The 20,531-nt window shown below is 39.7% G+C and overlaps 1 long non-coding RNA gene across 1 annotated transcript; it reads right to left on the bottom strand.

Moving 5' to 3' along the window:
• Positions 1 to 663: 663 nt before the first annotated feature.
• On the bottom strand, positions 664 to 5,126 carry LOC107145547. The gene is made up of 2 exons (XR_007344299.1): positions 4,814 to 5,126; positions 664 to 4,313 (listed from the first exon to the last, which is right to left on the bottom strand). It is a non-coding gene; the product is annotated as an uncharacterized LOC107145547 (long non-coding RNA).
• Positions 5,127 to 20,531: the final 15,405 nt, after the last annotated feature.

Here is a 20,531-nt window from a genome sequence, read left to right as displayed (position 1 = left end):
TTTTTGTCAAAGCTTTGCATGCAGGTATTCTGGGTGGTTAAGAGTAGACCCACAGATTGCAAACTTAATGGGTCTGAGGAAAAAAGAGGTGATCAATATTCTCCAGCACATCTATGTCCCTTATGTGGGATGTGGGACTGTCCTGGTGGAAATGCTGCAGTAAGCTTCTCCGGGCATAGTCAAGCTTCCTGCCTTCTCATTCCAGGCTCTCCTGACTTGCTGCTTGGAAAAAGACACTCGAGTTCACAGAACTCAGTTTCTTACTCAATAAAAATAGTACTGCCACAAGAAAAGCTGCCAGTACAGAAAGTCTCCACAGCCCCTTGAAATTAGGACAGTAGGGACCAAAGAACATCAATATTGAATGTAGATCACTAATCTAGGTGTCGCCTGGCCAGATTCCTGAGAGGAGGATATGGAAGTACATTACTTGTGACTCAGTGATTTAGATACTCTCCCCTTGCCCCATCCCCACTTTCTTAAGTGCCACAGTTGACAAACAGGTTTGGGAACTTAAAGTGGAGAATGGACATCCTCAATCCAGAAGTGCACTGGCTTAACATATTATTTCCTACACCACTTGGGTACAAGAGAATCCTGGGTGAATCCCACTGGAATTCATACTAATACCCTTGGGCTACAGAAAACCACAAAGCAATCAGCTCCTCAGAAATAAAATGACTTTATTTCAGCTAAGGGTTCACATGAGAAACTCCAAGAGGCACATCCATTTCATCCCAGTGGAGAGCATTTCAGAATCCCTTTGTCTTAATCTCTGTACATTGTCTCATATGTCACTGGCTGCACACCAAACTTCAAGGTGACTAGCAGGATCAGGCACACAGTGGGCACATAATATCTGCAGATGGAATAAGCAATCAAATCAAGGGATCAAAGTGACTGTAAATAAAGTAAGGAGTTAACTTGTCATGCATTGCTCAACCAGCTTTGACACCAGAACAAGCCCTTCTTAGCAAAACAGTTGCATGATTTGGCCTATGATGCAATCCAGGCAGTAAACATTCACTTTGGGCAAAACCAAAAGTTAGAAGATGGCACTCACTTACCAACACAGAGGAAAATGAGAAGCACCACCCCTTCTCTCCCTTCTATTCTTCCACTAGAAGTTTACCTGTGCTCTTGTGCCAAGCTCCTTATCTATCAGGCACTGGAGTGTCAAGGATGAATAAACCCACTCACAGCCTCTCATCACAATTTAGAGGTGGGGGCAGGAATTGAAACAGACTTCCTGAAGGATAAGAACTACATAGACTAAAAGCACAAAGCAGAAGGTCCACCAATCAGGGAAGTTTATGGCTATAGGGTCATTTTCAAGTACCTGCCTATTCTGTCCTCTCAGATTGCTCTAATGAAAAGCCTGGTGGACACACTGCATGTCTCAGAAAGTTAGTTTAATGGACATGTTAGCCATTCATTCCACTAGGTTTTCTGCATTAAGGATCATCGCCAGAATCTCCATCACTGGATCACAGGAGCTTGGGCCCCAGAGATAACTCATATCAGGTTACTTTTCTTCACTGAGCCTTCTGAAATTTTTTTCTCCCTCTTGAGGACTGGTAAAACACATGACCATATAAACTTTACTTCATTTTCTGTAGAATCCAAGTTGAAGCACTGTCCATGGCATAATTTGATCTTTCATATGAATATATTCTAGTTGCCAGGCACCATGGTGAGCTCTCTACATATTATCTGATCTATACCAACAACTTGCTTGTATGCCCTCCAGATCTCTCTTTCTCTCTCTCTTTTTTTCCTATTAACTTGGCTGTTACAAAGCTCAGAGATAAAGTAAATAAAGCAGTAAACACTTAGGATTTTAGTTTATCTTTCCTTCCCATTTTTAACAGTCTTGTTATTTTGTGGAATTTTTACTATGCATTTACTCAGACACATTTCTGAAAGTCGATTCTCTATAAACAAAAACAAATTACCATAATCATCGATTGTAATTTCCTCTTATTCCCAATTGGCAAGAATTTCCATGAATAATTAATCTGAAGATGACCCCTTGGCTATCAAATTCTGGTCACTTGAAAGCTCACATAATGCAGTATTTTGCACCATCATCTGGTTCAGAATATATGTATGAAAGTGCAACCGGGGGGAAAGAGAAGAGGTTGGCTGACTTGAGTTACAACATACAGTCATCATCAGGTTATTTCCAAATCTATTACCAAGGAGTATATCTATCTTGTGTTGGAACTTGCCAGTCCCATTCCCCTTTCCCTCCCAAGCCACCATTTTTATAGCCTAAACTATATCACCACACGCCCTTGGTCCTCTTAGGACTGCCAAGGCCAAAGACACTGCCAAGACCTGCTGAGTGAGAAGTCGCTGCAATCACCCAGTGATGTCTGGTCTCTGGAATTTGACTCTTAGTACTGACAATGCTCCTGGAACCCATAAAGATTCTGCTAAAATTCAGGGAGTTGACAGTCAATGTCTTCAGGGAATCAAGGTAACATTTGAAAGGCAATCTCCACCACTGCTGAAGGTAGGCAAATGCCTGGAGCAATTTGGAGAAATAACTCTCTACAATGTTGCTGCTATACAGAATGGCAGGCCAGCTGTTATCAGAGAGGGTGAGGAGGTGCAAAGATTGAACCATGTAAACATGGTATGTGTGTGTATTTGCGTGCACAAGCACACACACAAGCCACAAATTTTGGCATGCCCAACTGGCACCCATTTGCAATGCTGAGTCAGGCATTAGGGGAACATGATGTTTGGGCACAACCATTAATTTGTTCAACAAAGATTTACTCAGCACCTACTGTGTGTCAAGTGTTCTTCTAGATGCTGGGAAATCTAGAGTCAATGAAGTAGTCAAGACTCCCATTTTTATGGGCTCTATACTGTAGGCAGAGTAGACAGGTAATCAACAAATATCAAATGAAATGAACAATTCAGATTGCAAAGAAGATGAAAGGAGGAAAAAGATGCAAACAAACAAAGTGAACGTTTTAAAAAGGAATAAGGGACTGTCTTTGCTCCAAGGTGACACAGAACCTTATAAAAGAATGAGAAAGAGATAAAGAAATCAATCACCTATATTCTGATTTCCATCAAAAGATGAGCTTACTAAAAATTTTATTTTATAATCAAACATGCAATCTCATGTGTGGCCCCCTAACATCTCATGCTTCAAACAACTGGAAACACCTTAGGAAAGGAAAGGAATCCTCAGCTTTCCCTGTTCTTAAGGGGATTTTAAGAATTCACCTCCCCCCGCCCCCCCAAGATGCTAGATTAAAAGCAAATTGTCTTAGTTCTTCTCTACAACAGAATTTACTACAAAAAAGTGAAAATGGGAGAAATGTAATGCCAGTTACTTTATACAACAATATTCCCAATGTCAATGAAATTATGCTTTTGCATTGTAGAACCAACAGGAATCACTTCATAAAAAACCCAAAAGAATTTGGTAAGCTATGTTCAGTATCATTTATTTTACTCATAAAATAAAGCCAAACTCTATTTACTAGCAGATGTTTTCACTTCCAATATATAATAAACCTTTGAAATTAATTAAAAATAAAATTCTACCAGCATCTGTTTAACATGCACAAATAATAAATAGTTGCTCACCAGACCCTACATATAAAATACCCCAAACAAATCACTTACTACTAAATTGCCATTAGGGTCCATTAACTCACTTAGCCAACTGACATGAAAATGTCTTAAAATCATCCACTGTTCAAAATACTTTTGAAATACCTTTTTCATTAATGTTTCTTAGCTTATGCCTCCTTTCAGAGTTAGAATTAAGCAGAATGAATTAGGGAGTAGAATCGTCATCATGAATATTCAGAATGAATCATGGAACATTTTCACTAAAATGCAGTTTTTATTCCTTTGCAATACAGTGCATGTAATATTTTGTTGCAATGATAACAAACTAAGGATAAATGATGTAAAAACACTGCCTACCAGGTTTACTTTATCTAATACATTTATCATTATAAAAATTGTTCTGTTCTCGTATGAATGCACAGTACCTGGAATGCTTCATTTCTTTAACTTAAAATAGTCTTTATAATTGAATCTCACTAGTACCTAAGACCAATTATATGCTGAGGAGAAGGATTTATTTCAAGTATATTTACCAGTTAGACATAGTGTTTGAATCTTCACAAATTCTAAACGTGTGTGGAGAGAGGAGGGTGAAGAGTCTGAACTTGACTGCTCAGGTAAACACTTTCTTTGACTCACGTTTGGAATTGCTATGCTTCAGACCCTTCTTTTAAATTTTCCCATTTGGAGAAAATTATACATTTAGCTTTTAACTGAAAAACAAAAACAAAAACAACCCTCATTCCACCCCACCCCCAGTCTTCTTAAAACAAATCAGAAGGCTTAAGAATTAGCTCCAATAATAATCCTATAATGGTCATCAGGAAATCCTCCTCCAAAATGACAACTGCAGCTAAGAAGGACGAAATTAACTAGGAATAAAAACTACCCAAATGAATCCTTCCCCAAGAGATGGGTAATGCACATCTGGAACAACTGGTAACACAACCAACTCGAGATGACCCAGAGGAAGATGCTGCGTCAAGAACAGCAAAGCAAAGAAGCGCGACTCGGGAGTCTAGTAGAATCGCCACCGATTTCCCAAAGAGGCAGAGAGCAGCAGAGTTGAGTCGCCAGGCACTGGTAACAGCGCACGACAGCTTTCAGGGCAATTCTCCATTCCAAATCCCGGAGTTCCAGGGCAGGAGAAAAAAAGGGGGACAGGAGACCCAAGTCCCTTTAAACTGCACCCCCCTCCCCCGTGCCTGCCAACCTTTTCCGAACCCCCATGTCACACAACTTCCTCATCATGGAAACTTCCACTCGGTTGGGCGCTGAGGATGCCAAACTCCATTTCACAAGGAGCCTGTCAACAACTGGGCTTGGGGTTTGAGGAACAACCGCTGCGAATGAAGGGGGCCCCTAGACACCCTGCTCCGCCACTGCCCACGCCGTGGCTCCCTGCCTGCAGCCCCGCGGTGGCGGAGCGCGAGAGGGCACCTCCTCCCAGACCCCGGGCGCAGAAACCCCGCGGAGGCAGGTCAGGAGGCGATGACACCCCCGCCCGCCCACGCCTATCCGCCCGCGCGCGCTGAGCTTCACCGCCGGCACCCGTCCAGGTTCCTGCGACACCCAGTCCCCACCTTCTGGACGGTGGGAACTGTCGCCCCCTCCTCCGCCTACCCTTCCACCACTGCCCTCCCTCCCGCCGCCGCCACGCTTGCCCNCGCCCACCCGATTGTAGGCGCACGGAGGTTCGAGTTTGGGCGTCATTCCTCTAGTTTCGGAAGAGGAAGGAATGGTGGGGATGAGTGACAAGGGGACCGGGCGGGGGACTTCTAGGAGCATGGCCTTCTTTGCCCGGCGCGACAGGCGCGCCCCGTGCCGCTGCATTCCTTTTAACGCCCCCAAACAACTTGTGGCGCGTGTCGGGACGACTCGGAGCTCTCATTGCTCCCGGGGCCTCCCGCTGGCCAGGCCGTCTGTCGGTTTTCATACCCACAGTCACCCTCGGAATGGAAGTTTGGAAAATACCTTGCTAGTGCTTAAGGGAGGCGACCCCCAACCCCCGCCACACACACACACACACACACACACACACACAACATTATGCACTCCTAGGAGAAGTGTGGTGCAAGGTTGGAACACTTCACACCCCATTAATAATGGGACACCCCATTATTTTGTCTTTGCCCTGGAAATATACAAATAAAACCCAGAGGACAGAAATAATTCATACCCTTGAAGAGTTCTGCCTTGGCAAATAGCAGAATGTTTCCTACCTCAAGTCCTGAAGGTCAGTGGTTCAGGTTGTGAGAAAATTGAAGCTGGTGACTTGCTTCTGAGCTAGGTTGCTTGGAAAAATACCCACTACTCAGCTAAAATGCAACCAGTGCCAAGTTATATTTGAACCAAACTGCTCAGACAACAGAGTTTTATTTTCTTATAAGCAACATTAAAATAATTTCTGCTTCATGATTCAACATACACATTTATTCCTGTAACACACAGTGTAATAGAACTAGGACAATTTGTATCCTCAACTGTCTGAACAATGTAAAAATTAGTTATTAGAGAGCTTTCTACATTTCCAGCCTGCAACATGTGTTTTATTCCAGCTTCTTCTGAGTGTTCCACAGACAGGGGAGCAGCCACCACCCCTGCTGACAGAATCAGGAACCACAACTGTCAAGTACTCCTTCCCTGTATCTGGATGAACAGGGTTTCAGCCTACTTGGAGAGAGAAAGTTGCAGACCCCAAGACTCTCCCATTAGACTCCACAAGCTCCATTTCCCTTCTATCCTTTGTGAGAAATTCGTGCTTTATTCTTTGCTCTGAAGAAGTCTGCACCATAGAACTTGCCAGCTTCTATAGTGGAGACTTGTTTTTGCAGGGAAGTTCCTGGGCTTTCCTCCCAAGCTGCCCTGGGATGTTTTGGATGAATTGAAGGAAAGCCATGCAGTCAGTCCACACCACCAGTCCACACAGGCAGCCCCCTGGTGGCTAACTGTGGGTGGAAATCTGCTTGCTCAAGTAGGCCACATTTACATCTGGGTCTTCTGGTCCTCAAAGGGGCCAAAGGAGTCTAGTGAACAACTTTGTAGTAAGGCGAGATGGTGCTCATCTTCCTTCACATGGTGGATAGCCAGCTACAAAGCCTGATGGAACGTCTTACTTTTTCTTCCTTCTGAGTATAACTTGGAGCTATTGATTTTTCTAAATTCTTTCTTAAGAAGGATGAATGAATGTTAACAAAAACTTGCTTCTTTTTGTTTGAATAGATTGGTCTTTCTGATCTCATTTTGCCTGGAAACTTCTGAAATAAAGAGTCGATGAAAGCTTTATATAAATAACGTGGCGTTATTCGAACAATTCCTGAGACTATGATTCTAACAATGTTATGTAACGAGGCTACTGCAAGGTTATTGAAACAACAGGAACTAATAGGATTCCATTCCAACAGTCTCTCTGAGGGCAGTCTTCCAGACTGCGTGATGCTAACTAAGGGTTACCAACAGAGCATGACATTTGTCTGGTTTTATACAAGGAGGGTGGGTGGAGCAGGATGTCATGAGGATCTGAGTAAAGGCAGGACATGTTCTTTAAATCTGAGAGCACATGGTCCTGTGTCCCACCAAGTGCAGTTGCCTTCAGAGAACATATGACAGACCCATGTCATATTCCACCTTAACCATTCTCATCACCAGAATCTACACATTTCAAGCTGATGATCAGGTTCAAAGAAGTGATCCATTCATATTAATCCTCCATCAGCTACTGGGGTAAGGAAATCAATGAAACATAGGGCCTAACTTCCGGGGTTTAGGATAAAGTAAAGTCAGTTGTGCAAGTACAGGATCTGAACCTGTTTTTATTTAACACTTGCAGATACTGTTCATTGTGGATGGTTATTATATTAATTTTGATTTTTTTAAAACATTGCACTAAAAAATTTTCTCTCCATTCCTGAGCCTTTTGGCAACCCCTTACATTTTGTGCCAGAAGTGAGTGTCTTACTAAGCCTGGTTCTGCCATATTGGGTCCTGCACTACTGTCACCAGAGTCTAATCAGAGTAGTGAAGTTCAAGTTGGAGTTTACTGAGTAGAAAAGATGATTAATATGTGTTAAGAGACTTGAGGTCAGGGGGTTGGAGATGTAGGCATGAGGTGAGGGAAGAGCTCTAAAATTTCCCTGAGGTGTGGCACTGGGACCAGTTCAGCAGGGGCTGACCAGATTTTACATGGGAGTGTGGGCATTGAAGAAGTACCATTTCTGGGGCCTGGATCATTGGTATTCTGTCATTCACTCAACAACTACTTCTCAAGCTGGCTTACAAGCTAGCCCAAGAGATTCTCATTTGACCTAGCCCAAGAGATTCTCATTTTCACTGTTATTCCTGGAACTTATTTTTGCTATGAAAGCACCAGTGATTCTGGTCCTAGCAGCTGAATAAGAATGGAAAACCTGTGGCTGAGGTTGTGGCTCAGTGGTAGAGCGCTCACCTAGCACTTGCGAGGTCCTGGGTTTGATCCTCAGCACCACATAAAAATAAATAAATAAAATAAAGATATTGTGTCCAACTACAACTAAAAAATAAATAAATATTTAAAAAAGAATGAAAACCCTACCTCAGATCTTTAGGAAAGACAGACTCACAGAGAAGACGACAGATTCAAAATTAACTAATTGAAGGGTAAAAGTTCAATAAGAAATTCTCCCTTGGTGTTCCTGGGGCATTGGTTCCAGGACACCTCTGTAGCTCCCTAAACATTCTGATGGTCAAGACCCATATATAAAATGGTGTAGTATTTGCATGTAAGCAACACATACCCTCCTTTGTACTTTAATTCATATCTAAACTACTTACAATATAAACTCTATGCAAGTAATTATTGTACTGTATTGTTAAGGATATAAAGACAATGTTCAATTCAGATGCAATTTTTAATATACCACTTTCTACCTGTGGTTGCTTGAATCTGCAGATGTAGAGTCCAAGGATATGGAGGGCTGACTGTATCAATAGGTATGTGAAATTGTGGCAAAGAGACCAAGATAACTCAGGAAGAATGAGGAAATCAGGTTAGAATTTCTGCAGAAGGTAACTGGGGTTTAACTTCTAGAAGAAGTTGGGGGTGGAGGAGGGAAGAAAGACAGAGAGGGCTGTAATATTAACAGGGCACAGTACAAAATGAAAATATGGGTTCTTTTTTTCTCAAAAAAAGCAGGGGAAAAATTGCCACGAAATATACAAAACAAACAGCTATTTCCTTTCCCCCTATATTCTATCTTTGAAATTGTCATGGTATTTTTTATTTGCTATTGAATATCATTGTAGGGACAGAAGAATAAATTATTAGCATAAATTTTTTACTGTTCATCCTGACATTGTGCAATGTCAGTTTTAAGGGCAAATGTAATAGCATTTAATTCACAGGAAAAATCAACAAAATTACACTGTTCATATTTCGTAACTTGTATATGCCAGAATTAAACTGCTCCTATTTCACTTCTTGACATGGGCCCCATCCACTAACACTCTGCCTATGGCATGCTGGAAGGTAAGGAAGACCTGAGAAGAATGGGACCTATGGGTCGTTCTATCTTTTTTTTTCTTCTTTATTATTTTCAGAATAAATGGTTAGCTAATTCAGGGAAGTAACATGAGTAAGAAAGGACACAAAAAAGCTCCTGGGCTGTTGTCTTCTTCCTGTGTTCAACATAAGCTCTGGGTGGAGTGAAAACCATGGCCTCTTTGGGTCATTGTCAGTATCCATACTTACTCAGTCTTAGATGTGACATGCTTCCTTTGTATATTTACCCTGAATTTGCTAAAGTTTCACATGCTGTGGGTCCTCTGCAATTCTGTGTTCGTGAACATTAAGAATATTATATTGTGAGTGGAGCAGTGAAATGATGGTGGAGATGCATGTTGAGTGTATTTCCTGTGTTCACGTACACACTCTAGGGTCCCATCAGACTTCCCTGATAAAACACAATTTCAAAGACAAAATTGTTAGGGATTTCTATATAGAGCATTCAACAAAGTTCCAGTCTCCAAGCACCAAACTGTTCTGAGCTTTGTGCACATGAAGCTATATGGATTACGTGCCCATGAAATGGGTTCCGGGATACCTGACCCTTGACTGAGGTAGAAGCCTAGAACATGCTGGCAGTGCACTACACATGTTGCATGGCTGTCAAAAGCAAGGAGTATGTAATATAGCTAACATTTATTTAAAAAATACTTATGCATCTTTTAAAGTTTTTCCAGGAACTCTGTAAAACAATATTAATATTACTCCATTTTCCAGGTAGGGAAACTAAGATATAGAAAGAGTAAATAATCTGTTCAAGCTTAGGCCCAGGTACTAAAAGCAGAGGGTTTCCTTTTGACCAGTTCATCATACTAGCTGCATGAAAGACAGGGAGTCATGGGGCAGGCACATGAGAGCAGAAAATGTGAACATGTTCTGGGCATTGTGAGACTCTTCTAAGCTCCTCACTTAAGGGATGACTATGCCCTGGGACAACTAGAAGGGTCCCACCCCCCAGCCCCCCCAAAAAATGCATGCCACTGGTTAGAAAATTCCCTAATCACATTCTCTTCTCTTGCTTTTCAACTGGACATAGAAGGTTCTGAGGCCCTTTGGGCAGGAGCTCACAAGCCCCAAGCTGGAAGAAGCCTAGGTCCTTAATTACCATGTAGAGGAGAACTAGTATACCCTGATTGAACTGTTTCAGTCATTGAATAACCAACTTCTTTTGTGTTAGGGACCAAAATATGAAAGTTTATTCATTGCGGTGGCAGTAGTTAGCGTTATCTTAATATACCTGTCAGCCAGGCTGAACTCTATCACAGCATAAATCATCTTTTCTTTGATTAAGTATATACAGTTAATATAAGGAAAGAGTCCTAAGCATATCAACCTAGATCTAAATCTAAAACAAAATGTGCTCAAAATTATAAGTTTTTAGTTGATCGGTAATTTATACACAGCAAAACAGATGAATCCCGAGTATTTAGAAATTCAATAAATTTCACATTTTTATACCCCTGCATAATCATCACCCAGAACAAAATAGAAAATATTCCCAGCAATGTAGGGAATAGGTAGGAACTTTATCTGTATATTTCCTCTACGGATAATCCTACCCTTCTAGAGGTAACCACTATTTTAATTTCTGTCATCATTGATGAGTTTTGTCAGATATTTAAATATGTGTGATATGTGTGTGTGTGTATATATAGATAGATAGAAAGAGAGAGAGAGAGAATATCAATGTGTTCTCTCATATCTGCTTTTCATTCAATGTAATGTTTTTAAGATAAACCCACATTGTGTAGATTAGAAAGTAGTTGTCCTATTTTAAATTTGTTTGATAATCTATTATATAAATATGCCACAATTTGTTTATTCATTCTCCAACTGATGGACCTTTAGTTAATTTCCAGCTTGCGACAATTAAAAGCACAGAAGTTACAAACATTCTTGAACAATTCTTTTCTGGATACATGTCCACATATCTCTTGGGCATTTGCTTAGGAGTGGAATTGATGGTCATATATCACCTCCAAATTATTCTATAAAAGCACTCTCTGAAGTACTAGCACAATTCTAAGCAACTAGAACATGGTCAATTAGCACCCGATGACTTTGGTTCATTCTTATATTTATTACAAATAAGATATTCAAAGTCACATGGCATCTAACTTGCATGAGTAAATATTATACAATATCCTCAAAATAACCAATATCATCTTACATATCAATTAATTACAATCTCTACTCGTAACTGCAAATCATCTCTTATGAACTAACCCACATACAAAAAACCTATGCAAAAATGAAGATGGTGGTAAATTCAAGGACATCAAGAAAAAGGTACATGGGGAAAAATAAGGTAAGAATAGCAAAACATTTCTAAATCAAATTTTAATTTTGAGCTGTATGAAAGATAGGCTTAAGATGAACTGAATGATTGCTAATTGGACTGTAATAGCATATGTTCATTGTGAGCACATGAAAGTACAGTGTGTTGTCAGATTCTTTGTCAATCAGGAGAAATCTAGTGGTTCAAGACATATCTTCTCAAAACATGTCAATTAAGTGTACTTCTTTTCTGAGTAATGCTTACATGAATCTGCAGGGGTTCAGATGTGGTTTGTTCCCCCAAGAGTTCATGTGTTGGAAGCTTAGTCCCCAGTGTAGCAGTATCAAGAGGTGATGGAGTCTTTAAGAGGTGAGGTTGTATGGGATGGTAATGAGGTGACCCCAATAACCTAGTCACTGCCTTTAGAAGGGATTGCTTTAGTTCTCAAGAGATCCCAAGTTCATTCTGCTAAAAGTGAGTTGTTATGAAAGAGCAAGACTGATCCCTCCCCATGTGATCTCTTCTCCTCATGTGATCTCTTCCTCTCTCATGTGCTCTCAACAAGATGCCATCCACAATGTTGTAATAAAGCCAAGGGGACAGTTACAGAGGCTGAATCAATGGAGCATTCAGCCTCCAAAACTGTAAGCTAAAAACCTATCTTCTTTACAAATTACCCAGCCTCAGAGACTTTGTTCTAACAATGGAAAACAGACCAATACAACATAAAAAAAATGGAAATGAAATTTTAAACAAAAATTAGTGAAACTATCCTTTAAGCTTAGAAAGGGAATAAAATAAAAAATAAATAAAATCTTACTGATTTTCATGGAATAAACTCTTAATTCATTTAGAAACAATAACATATAATATGATGCTTATGATTATGGGCTATTTTCAGATTTTTAAATTCTCTGGATTAGTCATATCTGAAATGACAGTCATAAATTTGGATGTGCTTGCTTTTGTCAGCTTAAATGAGATTCCCAATTTGAAGGCAATACAGGCCTTCCTGAAATCCTCTATTTTTATGTACTATAGCTAGCTCTTTTTTTAATAATAAAACTTGCCTCACCTCCAGTTGACAAAGCATCATATAAAATATTAGTCACAGAGTTCCTACAAACAACTGTGGAACATAATTTGAACATCCATAAATGATACATTTGGGGCTAATCAAATTTACAGTGAGAACAAGGAAGGCCTGAATTTTCATTTATGCAGATTTGGAGCAAAACCCTCCACTGTATTTCATACAGATATGGTGCTGATTGAAGGTTTGAGTTCCAGCTTTGTCCCCTTTCTAATTATGGGATTTGGGCATGGACTTAGCTTCTCCAAACATCATCAGTTTCTTCAACTATAAAAATGGAGAAAATAATATCAACTGGAAAGAGACTGTGTGAAGAATCTATGATACTACACAGGTAATATGGTGCACAGTGCCTAGCACCATAGTAGGTGGTCAATACATGTGATCTGACATTATTATTTTGGAAAAAAGTAATTTATGCTATTTGAAAACTTAGAAAAATTGCAAAGGCAAAATTTTATCTTGAAAGATTTTTTTTTCCTTATTCAATACATTCTTAGAAATATTTGCAACAATGCAACGATGTACTCCCTGTTCGGGCTATTCTGGGCTCTAGAGTAAATAAACAACACCACATTCAAAATCTTCCTTTTTGTGGGGTTCATATGTAATTGAACTATATATAAATTCTCTGAAAAGGCAGAGACACTCCCATCTTTGGCAAAGGATGAACATAATCCCAACTACATGGCTGAATTCAGACTTGCAGAAATAACAGCCAGAAACTGACTCCTTTGATGATCTATGAGTACTAGTTTTTAATCAAGGTCTTTTGAGGAAGTGATTCCATTCTTAGACCATTTTATGAATATTTTCCCTATAAGGTTTATTCACTGGTACTGTTTTGGTTTGGATATGAGGTGTCTTCCCCCCAAAAAACTCATGTTAGGGAATATGGCCATATTCAGGGGTGAAATAATTAGATCATAAAACCTGTGACCTAATTAGTAGATGAATCCATGTGATGGATTAATAATTTAAATGGATTACTGGGTAGTAACCATTGGTCAGTGGAGCATGGCTGGAGGAAGTAGGTCACTTAGGGGCCTATTCTTGGGAATTATATTTTGTGCCTGGCTTCTTGCTTTCCCAGTCTCTGATTCCTGACTTCCATGAGCTGAGTAGCTTTCCTCTGCTACACCCTTCTACCGTGATGCTCTGCCTCACCTGGGGCCAGAGTAATGAAGTCAGGTGACCATGGACTGAGACCTCTGAAACCATGATGCCCAAACAAATATTTAGTCCTCTAAGTTGTTTGTGTCAGGTATTTTGGTCACAGTGATAAAAGGCTGACTAACACAACTATTAAACCCTAAATTGGAATACCTTTCTCCAACATCCAGCTTCTAGAATGCCTGTGATTTTTGTTTTTCCAATATAGGAGAAAGTAGAGAGAGACATTCAGAAATCTCCAAATCCTAGATTTGTAAATAATCTGTTCTGAGTCCATAAGTACATGTGTACCTTGGTCTAGTTATTCTCCCCTAGTCATCCTGTCCATGAGAATAAACACAAAGGACTTGACCAAGTAATTCCTAAAATCCCTCCCAATGCTCACATTGTAATAACCCTATGCAATGCTAACCCCCCAGAGAAAGATCTTTATAAAGTACTCCTTATTCTTTCCTGACAATATTTTTTGTGTCCATAAACTTAACAGATACATCTGGGAATTTAATTTTTCTAAAGCTGTTAGATCTGTTATTATTCTCCACTTTATAGGATAAAAATGCAATGGACTTGCGTTCCATTCATGATGTCAGTTTCTTTTGTGAAGACAGCAGCTTCTTTGTTTTCCTGATATTTTAACAGCATTGTTCATTTGATATATAACTCAAATGGCAGGAGGCTTTTATTTGCTTGGTTGGATAAACTATGTACCACTGCTTTTGCCTTTAATTAATGAATGGCCAGAGAATTTGTATATTCGGTTTCTTTTCTGACATTTCTTTCAATGATTCCTACCCATTCTTGTGCTCATTTATGACATTTTTTTTCATGGACTGTGTTCCCTCATATGAGGACATTGGAGATTTCTAAAGGTGATGATGGACATTTCCTCTAGGTTAATTTTCATTGACCTCTTTGACCATTTAAAAAAAGAATAAAAAATGTACTCTTGGTTCACACTGTTAGATTGATTGACACAAAACTGTCCCTACCCGGAAGCGTGTCACTCCTATCAGTGTGTGCCTACATTGCACTCCTGCCTCCAAGCTTTAATGTAACAATTCAAAGAAGGCTTTGTGGCTACTGAGGTTAGAGGAAATACCAGCAGCCAGAAATGGTGTTGAGTCATTCGCAGCATGGCCATCAGATCCGCTAATGAACTTCCCTGAGCCCCAGTTTTTTAGTTTGCTTTGTTTTTGTTTTGCTTTTACCTAAAAAATGGAGAAACCCTCTTTGTTAAGGAGATTAACTGTGATGCCCAAACAAATAAATATTTAGTCCTCTAAGTTGTTTGTGTCAGGTATTTTGGTCACAGTATTAAAAAATACTGAAGAACATGCCTGGATCTTGGGTGATCAGTAAAAGTTCTCCTTTTCTTCTCACAGATGATCTTCCTTTGGAGTAAAATCCACTGTTTTATGATTGACAACAATTATAAAATACACCTGAGCTACCTTTGCTCAAGAGAGGCTATGGTGAAAGTTTAGGGGCTTGCTCTCCAACCCCTGCTCTACTACTTACTATGTACTCGCCAGAGCTTGAACCATTAGTTTGACTATTAGACAAATAACCATGTGAAAAGAAAAGAAAAAAAAATGGTTACTGAATATTGGCTTCTCTGAACCTCATTTTTTCATCTGTACCATGGGTATATAGATTCTATCTTTCCTGGAAACTGAAATTAAATTATGAGGTTCTAATGAGATAAGCGATGTGAAAAAAATCTCCCATTTAGAATGTTTCTAGAACATTCTAGAAACACAATTCCTCTTTATCTGGGAAAACCCACAAACACAGAAAGAGCCACACTGAAATAATGGGAAATTACAGACTCTTTGATGAACCAGAGGCAAGGATTTGGAGACTTGGTAAATTTAAGTGACATTCAATTCACCTAAATTTGGCTCAGAACCCAAACTAGCAGATCTTTACAAGTGAAACATGGCAAATGAGCAGTTTCTTCTTTTTAACTTTTGGCTTTGGGCCCTTAATTTAAGCCAGACTCCTCAATTCTCAAAGTTCCTTTTTTTTTTTTTTTTTTAACCATTTCTAATGTGAGCCTTATCAAGAAGATAAGAAAGATAGTCACCCATAATCCTTTCTGTATCAGGTGAAAGGAACATGACTTCCTACTGGGGCAATGGCTATTAGGAAAATTAGTCCTTTCGATTCTTCCAGCATAGGTTCAACTTTGCCTTGAGACCTTTGTACATGCTGTGCTTTGTACCTTAAGCTTTCTTCCCAGATCCTTGAATGGCTCCCTCTATCACATCTGAGAGGTCCTTCCTGAGTGGTTCACCCAACACAGCAACAACTGCTCACTCTCTAGCCCATTGATTCTCCAAACGTTGTTCTCCCACCAGTGGCTTAAGCATGATCTGATTTTTTTTTTTAACCAGGGTTTGAGCCCAGGGGTGCTTAACCACTGAGCAACTGCCCCAGCCTGTTTTAATTTTATTTATTTATTTATCTATCTATCTATCTATTTATTTATTTATAGACAGACTCTCACAAGGTGTTTAGGGCCTCTCTAAGTTGCTGAGGCTTTGAACTTGTGATCCTCCTGCCTTAGCCTCCTGAGCTGCTGGGATTACAGGCATGTGCCACCATGTCTGGCTTGAGAATATTTTTCATATGAAATTTCTCAGTCCCCACCCAAGACCCACTGAATCAGAAACTTGGGAGTATGGTGCCCAGACATCTTAATTTTAATAAGAGTTCCAGGGCTTCTGATGCAAGCTGAGGTATAAGAACTACTGCTATATGCTGGGGTTGTGGCTCAGTGGTAGAGCACTTGCATAGCATGTGTGAGGCACTGGGTTCAATCCCCAGCACCACATTTAAAAAAAAACAAAAAACTAAATAAAGGTTTTGTATCCATCTACAACTAAAAATATTTTTTTTTAAAAAAAGAATTACTGCTCCAGCCTTTGGAAGTGTTTTCCTTTACAGTCCTCATTAGCTGCTGTTACATTAACTATTCATTTCCTTCCAGATGTATTATCAGGCTCCTCTATTAGAACGCAAGCCCCATATGAGAGATTAGAGGGCAATGGGAAGCTAAATGCAATCTCTAGATTAGAGCAGAAGGACTTGAATCCCCAACACTTACAGAGCATGAAGTGTCAATGCATCACCTAAATCTCCACCCCAGGTTAAATGGACAATAACCTAGAAAGGACTCAGGGCAGCGTGACCAACTTTGATTTACTAAAGGTAGTACACTTTGTAAATTTTATGCTTCAGACCGGGACCCAAATTGAACAGTTCTTGTGTAGTCCCCTTACCATTATATTCAGGTTTCAACAATAACTGTAATGACGAGACCCTGAGACCAAGAGGTCAGAAATATTTGGAAAAGAAGGGATACACACTCACATGCACACGCACACGTGTAGGTTTCATTTTCTTTTACTTCATGGATTCTCAGAATCTTTCCCCCCTCTTCCTCTCTCCCTCCCTCCCTTCCTTCCTTCCTTCCTTCCTTTCTTTTTTCCCCAGTGCTGGGGATTGAACCCAGGGCCTGCTAGGGAAGTACCCTGCCTCTGAGCTACATCCCCAGCCCTCTTCTCTGAATCTTTAACATGCTTATTTGTTTTACAGATATCTGAATATAAAATGAACGAGTTTGTACTTTAAACAACCTTAGGGGACTAGTGAATTCCACAGACTTTGCCAAAATAACAATTTAGAGCCACCTAACATGTCTCTTCCAGCAGTCAGAGGGTAATATGTTACCTGGGATTCTATACATTAGCTCTCGCCACATAACAAACCACCTTCAAAATTAGTAGCTTAGGACAGAAATCATTTATTAGTATTTTTTTTATGATTCTGTGAGTTAACTAGGCAATTTATTAATTTGGGTTTGGATAATCTATGGTTATACGGCTTACATGTCTGCAGGTTGGCAGGCTGGTCAGTTGGTGGGCCTTCAGTCTGAATGGCTCAGCTTTGTTCCTCGTGGTCTGCTCCCCTCCAGCAGGCTTGCCAGGGCTTCTTCAATGTGGTGGTCTCAGGGCCTGAAGACTAAGAGCAGGGCCCAAAGCTTAAGAACTTTTCAAGTCTCTATTTAGGTCATATTTGCTATAGTTTTATTGTCCAAACCAAAGCAAATGTTCAATCCAGATTCAAGGGAAAGAAAAGTAGGTCTTGAGAGGGAGCATTTGCAATGTTCTGTTGTGAGGACGTGTTTAGAGGCAGGAACTAAACATCTGGCTTGAGAAATTTAAATGGGAACAACCATGTGTTCGTTTGTTTTGAATTGCCATTACACTACACCTGAGGCTGGGTATCTTATAAACAAAAGAGATCTATTCAGCTCAGTGCTGGAGATATACGAGCATTTTGCTGGCATCTGCTTGGCTCTGGAAAGACCTATGGAATATGGTATCACGATGTTGGGAGTGTATACAGAAGAATTCACATCATGAGACAGAAAGCTGGAGAGGTTCAGAGCCAGAGTCTCTTTGATAACTTGTTCTCCTGGACAGAAGAACACACCTAATCACTTCCCACTAGGCCCTACCTCTTAACAATTCTACCACCTCTCAACATCAACATAATGGGACCTACCCTCCAGCCCATGGGGGGACAAGCCACATCCAGACCTTAGTATGTTCCTTTCATTTTCCTCTTGGAATTGAGCAACATATTCAAAGTAGTCTCTAAGTACCTCTTATGTGTTACTCAGTTTAGGAACTCATCACCATACCAACAAATTTTCAGTATGGAGATTAACCAAAGCTTTCCTCCAGGGCTTCAGACGTTGGTACAAAAGCCAGAGCAAAGACCACTGTATACATGGAGTTGTGAAGAGGTCTTGGAAAATTCCGTCACATGTGACAGGCTGGAACTCACCCTCAGTGACTACATACACAGGGAAGAATAGTCAGGCCAAATAATTAAATATATTTGTGCATAGAACAATGGTGGCAGGGTGTGTTCATCTTATCACAGAGAAGGGAAAAACGCATGTTTTAATGATCTCAGTGCTGTTGAGTGGGCGACTTTTTTTTGCCATATAATTCTTTTTTTTTTTTAGTTTTTCCCTTTACTTATTTATTTATTTATTTATATTTGTTTTAATTAGTTATACATGACAGTAGAATGCATTTTGAAACATTGTACACAAATGGAGCCTAACTTCTCATTCTTCTGGCTGTACATGGTGCTGAGTCACACCAGTAGAGAGTGGGTGGCTTTTACCTCACTCCTTTGACAATCACTGGTGCAAGGACCCAGGTTCTGAAAAGATTGTGGTGGACCAAATAATTTAATCTCTTCCTTTGTGAAACTTTGAATTAGATGAGATAGAAAGATATTTCAAAGTATATTCAGATGGATAGATAGATGAATAGATACCTACCTATCTACATACATACATATATAAGCATAGATAGATATACAGAAAAAGAGTAGCATGCATAAGAGTGGGTAATGGATACAGGTACTTAATTAAATGGGGTAGTCAGGGAAGGCCTCTTTGAGAAAGTGACATTCCAGCTAAGAACTGAGGGATGAGCATAAAAGATGGATATATATATATCCTAGCAAGCATTATATCCTTAGCAAGCAGAAGTAATCCAGAGAGTATGAACTAAGGCAACAGGTAAATAGATAAACAACAAGAGGATACATCGCCAAGTATTCAGAGAAAGAGAAAGAGAGATATTCACACTCAAATAATTCTTAGATCATTGTAAAAAACATAAAGTACTTTATCCTGAAGCCTTGTCAGTGTTTCTCAGTTGTTTTCCTTTTATCTTGTTGCTGGATTTGAAATAAAAATAGTTTAGAAGAACATCTGCCTTACATTATCATCCTGTTTTAAAGGCTGTGCTCTATAAGCAGAACAGCAAGCAGAAATACAGCATAAACTTTCACAAATTAAAGATCACATGTAACCATCAGCTTGTGCCCTATTAGGAAAAGGAGAACGACTTTCATGGTGTCTGTTGATGTCATATCTTGACTTCATGGTGTGTTAAAATTAGGAGTAACAACAAATAGAATAATCTGTAGGGATTCATGAACACGTAAGTGCTCATGATGGATTGGTTCATGCACTTGTAGATCCTTTAATGAGACGTGGAACACAAAGGAACAGACATTTCCTCCATTCTCATTTCCTAGGTTGAGTTCTTCTGTTGGGGTTGCTATAGTCTCACTTTTGAAAGGAGTCATGCTTCTGCATGGAAAGTTCATCATTTCCATTGGTATTTATCTGCAAGACAAGGTTCTAGGCCCATGTTTGTCAATCATAGCACTGTTGATGTTCTGGGTGGGGTAGTTCCTAGTTATGAGAAACTGTCTCCTGTCTTGTGGGAGGTTGAGCAGCTCCCCTGGCCTCTACCCACTAGATGCCAGTAGAACTCACATCCTATCCTCCACCCACCCTCTAAGTCTGTGACCACCAAAATATCTCCAGACATTGTCAAATGTCCCTGAGGGGGCAAAATCATCCCCAGTTGAGAACTTCTCTTCTACCATCCTCTGTCAGAAAATGTGAATTTTGCTGCTGATTGGTTAATTTCTAGATTAAGAGACTGGTGATTATTGACATGTTTTGGCACCTTATAAAGAGAAAATGTGGATCTTACTAGTCATGTATATTATTTTTATTCAATTCTGCCTAGGACAATCTAATTAAATTAGAACCTTAACGTCATGTATATTATTTTTATTCAATTCTGCCTAGGACAATCTAATTGAATTAGAACTTTAACGTTTTCCTCAAAATTGAGGAAAAACAAAGTTCTGAAGTATGACATTTTAAAGTAATATATTTCTCAGAAGCAGCCCAAAAGACAGATACAAATGTACCAAAAATAAGATGATTTTTACAAACG

This window comes from Marmota marmota, unplaced genomic scaffold (genome assembly GCF_001458135.2).
Source record: "Marmota marmota marmota unplaced genomic scaffold, marMar, whole genome shotgun sequence".
NCBI lineage: Eukaryota > Metazoa > Chordata > Mammalia > Rodentia > Sciuridae > Marmota > Marmota marmota.
Note: the sequence above shows the minus strand (reverse complement) of the source record. Positions and strands in the feature narration are given on the sequence as shown.